This window comes from Amphiura filiformis, chromosome 9 (genome assembly GCF_039555335.1).
Source record: "Amphiura filiformis chromosome 9, Afil_fr2py, whole genome shotgun sequence".
NCBI lineage: Eukaryota > Metazoa > Echinodermata > Ophiuroidea > Amphilepidida > Amphiuridae > Amphiura > Amphiura filiformis.
This window is the reverse complement of record NC_092636.1, coordinates 35546132-35553977: the sequence shown is the minus strand read 5'-3', so window position 1 is coordinate 35553977 and position 7846 is coordinate 35546132.

Below are 7846 nucleotides of genomic sequence, written 5' to 3'. Positions count from 1 at the left end.
ATGACCCCTGGATGACCTCGGGTGATCTTGGCCCACTAACTGAAACAAACTTGTTCTGTCTGAGGTCCAGATGCACCCACCCACCAAGTTTGAGGAACGTGCGACCCTAGTCTCCGAGAAAATAGGCCGGAAAACAGTTTTTACTAATTTGACCTCAGATGACCCCTGGGTGACCTTGACCCACTAATCAATATAAACTTGTTCTGTATTAGGTCAAGATGCACCTACCCACCAAGTTTCATGCCGATATGACAGTTTTTACTAATTTGACCCCTAGATGACCTCTGGTGACCTTGACCCACTAACCAATACAAACTTGTTTTGTCCCGGGTCAAGACACACCCACCCTTCAAGTTTGAGGAACGTGCGACCCGGACCCCCAGTCTCAGAGAAAAACAGTTTTTACTAATTTGACCCCTGGATGACCTTGGGTGACCTTGACCCACTAACCAATATAAACTCGTTCTGCCTGGGGTCAAGATACACCCACCCACCAAGTTTGGGGAATGTGCGACCCCTAGTCTCCGAGAAAAGAGGTGGACAGACAAACAAACAAACAGATTCTGGTGAATTATAGTAAGACTAGGCGGTTACCCGTATTTGGCGGTTCTCGGCTGTCGTGATTACCTGGCTGATGGTGACTGTACTCACCAAGTTTTATGCCCATAGGACAGTTTTTTTATTAATTTGGCCTCAGATGACCCCTTGTTGTGACCTCGAAATGACCTTGCAAAATTTGGCTCTAAAATGTTGACTGTACCAACCACGTTTCATGCCCATATGAGAGTTTTAGTAATTTGACCTTGGGTGACCCCAAAATGACCTTCCAAAATTTGACTATAAAAGTTGACTGTACCCACCAAGTTTCATGCCCATACGACAGTTTTACTAATTTGACCTCAGATGACCCCTGGATGACCTCGGGTGATCTTCGCCCACTGACAGAAACAAACTTGTTCTGTCTGAGGTCCAGATGCACCCACCCACCAAGTTTGAGGAACGTGCTACCCCTAGTCTCCGAGAAAATAGGCAGAAAACAGTTTTTACTAATTTGACCTCAGATGACCCCTGGGTGACCTTGACCCACTAACCAATACAAACTTGTTCCGTCTTAGGTCAAGATGCACCTACCCACCAAGTTGCATGCCCATATGACAGTTTTACTAATTTGACCCCTAGATGACCTCTGGTGACCTTGACCCACTAACCAATACAAACTTGTTCTGTCCTGGGTCAAGACGCACCCACCCATCAAGTTTGAGGAACGTGCGACCCCTAGTCTCCGAGAAAATAGGCGGACAGACAGACAGAGGCACAGAGTCACAGACTACCAGTATTATTATATAGACTAGGCGGTTACCCGTATTTGGCGGTTCTCGGCTGTGGCGATTACCTGGCTGATGGTGACTGTACCCACCAAGTTTTATGCCCATAGGACAGTTTTTACTAATTTGACCTCAGATGACCCCTTGTGACCTCGAAATGACCTTCCAAAATTTGGCTCTAAATGTTGACTGTACCCACCACGTTTCATGCCCATACGACAGTTTTGATTAATTTGACCTTGGATGACCCCAGATGACCCCAAAATGACCGTCAAAAATTTGACTCTAATTAGAGTCAAATTTTTGGACGGTCATTTTGGGGTCATCCAAGTTCAAATTACTAAAAACTGTCATATGAAACATGAAACGTGGTGGCACAGTCAACATTTAAAAATGTAGACTGTACCCACCAAGTTTCATGCCCATACGACATTTTTTACTAATTTGACCTCAGATGACCCCTGGGTGACCTTGACCCACTAACCAATACAAACGTGTTCCATCTTAGGTCAAGATCCACCTACCCACCAAGTTGCATGCCCCTACGACAGTTTGTTCATGCCCATACGACATTTTTTACTAATTTGACCTCAGATGACCCCTGGGTGACCTTGACCCACTAACCAATACAAATGTGTTCCATCTTAGGTCAAGATCCACCTACCCACCAAGTTGCATGCCCATACGACAGTTTTTACTAATTTGACCCCTAGATGACCTCTAGTGACCTTGACCCACTAACCAATACGAACTTGTTCTGTCCCGGGTCAAGGCGCACCCACCCGTCAAGTTTGAGGAACGTGCGACCCCCAGTCTCTGAGAAAAACAGTTTTTACTAATTTGACCCCTGGATGACCTCGGGTGACCTTGACCCACTAACCAATACAAACTTGTTCTGTCTGGGGTCAAGCTGCACCCACCCACCAAGTTTGAGGAACGTGCGACCCTTAGTCTCCGAGAAAATAGGCGGACAGACACACAGATAGACAGATAGACAATGCGTATTATTATATAGACTAGGCGGTTACCCGTATTTGGCGGTTCTCGGCTGTCGCGATTACCTGGCTGATGGTGACTGTACTCACCAAGTTTTATGCCCATAGGACATTTTTACTAATTTGACCTCAGATGACCCCTTGTGACCTCAAAATGACCTTCCAAAATTTGGCTCTAAATGTTGACTGTACCCACCACGTTTCATGCCCATATGACAGTTTTAGTAATTTGACCTTGGATGACTCCAAAATGACCTTCCAAAATTTGACTCTAAAAGGTGACTGTACCCACCAAGTTTCATGCGCATACGACATTTTTTACTAATTTGACCTCAGATGACCCCTGGGTGACCCTGGATGACCCCAAAATGACCTTCCAAAAATGTGACTTTAAAAGTTGACTGTACCCACCAAGTTTCATGCCCATACGATAGTTTTTACTAATTTGACCTCAGGTGACCCCTGGATGACCTTGAGTGATCTTGGCCCACTAACTGAAACAAACCTGTTCTGTCTGAGGTCCAGATGCACCCATCCACCAAGTTTGAGGAACGTGTGACCCCTTGTCTCCGAGAAAATAGGCGGAAAACAGTTTTTACTAATTTGACCTCAGATGACCCCTGGGTGACCTTGACCCACTAATCAATACAAACTTGTTCTGTCCTAGGTCAAGATGCACCTACCCACCAAGTTTCATGCCCATATGACAGTTTTTACTAATTTGACCCCTAGATGACCTCTGGTGACCTTGACCCACTAACCAATACAAACTTGTTCTGTCCCGGGTCAAGACGCACCCACTCGCACCCACTCGTCAAGTTTGAGGAACGTGCGACCCCCAGTCTTCGAGAAAAACAGTTTTTACTAATTTGACCCCTGGATGACCTTGGGTGACCTTGACCCACTAACCAATATAAACTCGTTCTTCCTCATACCAAGCTGCACCCACCCACCAAGTTTGAGGAACGCGCGACCCCTAGTCTCCGAGAAAAGAGGCGGACAGACAAACAGATGATTTGACCCCTGGATGACCTTGGGTGACCTTGACCCACTAACCAATATAAACTCGTTCTTCCTCACACCAAGCTGCACCCACCCACCAAGTTTGAGGAACGCGCGACCCCCAGTCGCCGAGAAAAGAGGCGGACAGACAAACAGACACACAAACACACAAATCTGGTGAATTATAGTAAGATGTGGAATTGAGGAAATGTTTCAAAGTAGCATAAGTATGTTTATGCAACCCACTGAACCCAGTATTAATAAACTATACATTTATGATTGGAATCAGTGGCGACGGAAACATTATAATTTAGGTGGGGGTCGCGGACGAGTATATTTTGTTCTGGTCTTACTGGGACTTTTTGTTGCGGCGAAGCGCGCAAAAATCTTAGACCATTTTAGCCCAAAATACATACCGGTTTTGTTTTTAGAGAGACTGGGCCGGCATAAAATACATCTCAGCTCCCACCCAGTAAATTGGTACTCATCCCTGAGGGCTAGGGTGTCTGTGTGCTCACTACTCAGTGCACATTTGTCTGGGACATTTGTCCAATTTTGAGATGTTTATAATTTATACGGGAATTTATATTAATTAATATCACACAGCCAAATATTTCTGAAAAGGTAACTTTCAGTTATTATTATTATGATGATGATATTTTTCTATAATATTTGAATACATTGCCCTTCATTTACATGTATGCTGCACACAACCTATAGGGACACTGCAAGTTAACTGTGAGTTGACAATTTTATACATGCAGTGTGTAGCTGTGTGTCACACCCGTACCCCGGCACACATGCAAATACCCCCACCTGACTGCTTTCTGATACAGGTGGTCTGATACATGTAGTTTTTACCTTCAGGAGTTACCTGTTCATGTGTATGTGTCTTTGAAGTGAAATGTGTATGGTTGGTTGATGGGGTGGGTGGGGTTTGGTAGGGTGGGTTTGTATCTAGGAGAGCAATATGTGGTGGATACAAGTGGACTTGACTCAGCTTGGACTCGGATGAGCTGGACTCACACTCAGGTACAAGTCTGGAGGCCAGGCAATTTTTAACACTGGATCAAATGCACTTTTGTTGTGGTTCAATACTGGAACATTTGCGCGCGCACCCGCAGCGCGAGAAGTTACCGAAAAATTTTGAACCCACCTGTTCATACACCCAAAACCCCCCGCTACGTACCGAAAAATTTTATGACCCCCTATACTCTGATCAGCTCTTAATAGGTGGGGACTCATAACATCATGGATTGATAATTTGATATAGAACGGCGTACACACAGCTGGGCGCAGCAGTTACGCGAACTGCGCTTTGCGTAAAGACGCGTGCTTTTGCGAATTTACGCGTGCGTAAGTTGGAACTTTATTGACTCGCACAGTAACAAAAACCGAATAATTCCCGCCTATTAAGAGCTGATCATAGTATATATTTTCCAGCCCCCCACCAGAGTATTTCTGAACACTCCCTAGGTTAAAATGTACTTTTTGACATGATTATAGTGCAGTGGCGTAGCTTTTGGGTACTTTTTGCCACCTCCCACTAACATACAGGAGGTGTGATTAGTGTAGTGGCATCAATTTGTGTAGAAAGAGGAATAATGGTTTTTGGCGCTGTGAATTGGTTTTGGGCGCTGTGTATTTAGAATCGGGGGGGGTGAAGGACTATGGCATATTTTGATAGGCTATTATGTTATTATGTAGGCCTATCGTTCCATTATCCAGGCCGGACCGAACCGAGACTGTGGGACAGTCTATGTGAAAGGGAGACACTGTCGCAGTGTCGGGGAGCTGAAAATTACCTTTGCCAACACCTGCAACCCCGGTTGCAAAGAAACAGTGTTTAACATGCTGTTTCTGGTTTTGGATTTCCCATTGGGTGCTCTCAGGTGCGGGTTGGTATTTTACCAGAGTGAGGGAATGAGCTCCCTCTACCTCCCTAGCTCAGTTGTTGAACATGCCAGCTTTAGGGCGGAGGAAACCATCAGGTTCAACGGCCAGTATGTTCAAATGTCTTGGCCATTTGTTTTTGCTACTGCAACGATGTAGACAGTACAGCCAGCGACACAATCATGATGCGATATTGCTCCGTTCTTTCCCCTTTTAGTTACTCATATCTTGGTGTTTGTGGCATTTGTTAGGTTAGGTTTATAATACCAGGTCTTTCAAGAGCACTTGTGAGTTATGTTCCGGCCGGACTTTGTCCTTAAACTGCTGGAGATCGGGTGCGGTAAGATCGGGTGCTGTTTTTCTGGTAGGGCTAGTTTAGTTCCAAGGTCTCTTGCTATGAACATCAAGCTCCATCTTTGTTTTCTTGAGTATTCTAAGGGGACAAGGACGTAGTGATTCTCTTCATATTGGAGAAGCCTATCTCATGGCTCCACATTTTCATCATGGGCCAAAGAAGAGGAAGATTTACTTCCCAACGGTCAATAGGCTGGTGTTGAACATGTCATCAGTGGTCAACCTTCCAACACTGGGCAACATGTTCCAGATCAGAGGCAAACTACTGCATATTGGTAGATCTCGGCTGCTGTGTGTCCAGAAATAAGCTGAAACCCGTAAAGCTGCTGGGACTGGACTAAAACAATTCCCTGCAACTCAAAACTACAAGCAAATCTCCAAAAATTCCGAGGGTAGATGAGCGGCAGTCTACTGTTGACTCCATGACGGACCAGCGGGAACTCGGCAGACATCACGAACTGTTGGCCCTGATTATTGTCGCCTGTCTACCTTCAAACCTCTTGTAATATCTACTTATAATGTCCGTACTATTAATCAACAAGGGAAAATCCATCAGCTATTCATGGGCTGTGCTGATGCAGGTATTGACATTGCCGGAATTCAAGAACATCGTCTCATTACACCAAGCCCAACTGATGAACTTTGGTCAGACGATAGGAACTGGGTTATAGTATACAGTACAGCTACCAAGCAAAGGCATGGAGGAGTGGGTCTGGTCTTGTCCAAGCATGTTCACAGATGTCTTAAGAGTGTTGAAGCTGTTTCCGAGAGGATACTATTTGTAACATTCCATGGTAACCCTCAGCTTAGCATCACTGTTGTATATGCACCCACTGAGTGCTCAACATCTTCTGACAAGGAGGGTTTCTATTCATCTCTATCTGACCACTTGGATGGTATGAAAAGGCACGACATCCATCTCATCCTTGGTGATTTTAATACCAGAATTGGAACAGATAGTCATCTTTCCCATCCTTGGGTGATTGGTCCATACTGCTACCATGATTCAACCAATGACAATGGTGAGCGTCTGGTTAACATTTGCCAGGAGTACAACCTCAGACCGGCCCAAATGAGATTCCCCCAACCCAGGAATCGTCTCTGGACTTGGACCCATCCAGCTGGATCAACCCATGCACAGTTAGACCACATTCTAATAAACAGCAAGTGGGTAAATTCTCTCCGCAACTGTCGAGCATACAATTCAGTAGAAGTGGACTCCGATCATCGTATTGTGAGCGTTCGTCTAGCTGCCAGTTTGCGAACAAGCAAAGGAAAACCTTGCAAGAGACCAAAATTCATTTGGAAGAAGTTGCAAGATCCTGATACAAAGGAGAAATTTCAGCTGGAACTAACAAACAGATTCCAGGTCTTGAGCATGGATGACGCCATACCCATCTCTGATAGGTATTAGACCTTTGAAACAGCAGTTTGTGAAGTTGCTGAGGAAGTTATTGGAAATCAAAAGCCATGCGGATGTCAAGTTGGGTATCAGATGCAACCATCAGATTTAAACTTGAAAGGGATGAGGCCAAAAAGCGGTACTCCATTTCAAAGTCTCGTCAATCTAGAGAAAGATGGAGGAACTTAAACACCAGCCTTAACAACTCCTATAAATCTGATGAGCTTGCTACACTCAATAAGCAGATGGAAAACCTGAAGCTGGCCGATGCAATAGGGAATTACACCACCACCTGGAAAATCATACAGTGGCACAGCAGCTTCAGAACTTCCTGCACCAGCTGTTGAAGATCTTCCTATTATCACTGAGCCCCCAACTCGTGAAGAAGTGGTTGAAGCAATAGCAGCCATGAAGACCAACGAGGAAGCAGCATTGGACTGTGCTATAACTGCTGAAGCACTTCAGGGAGGAGGGATAGCATGATTGATATGATTCTCAAATTCTGTATGGAAGTATTCTCAACGCTGACACCGCCACTTCAGTGGGTCACAAGTGTCATCATTCCTCTACCAAAGAAAGGCGACCTCTCTCTCATGACAAACTACCGTGGTATTTCACTTTGCTTGGTTCCGCCATTATGTCCATTGCCGCAAAAGTATACAACAAGATCCTTCTGAATAGAATCCGACCTCACATTGATCCTTTACTGAGAAGCAACCAGGCTTTAGATCAGGTCGAAGATGTGCTCAGCAAATACACATTTTGAGGAGGATCATGGAAGGCTTCAAGGAGTACCAACTTCCCTTGACAGTCACTTTTGTGGACTTCAAAAAAGCCTTTGACTCCATCAACAGGTCCGTCATGTTCTCAGTGCT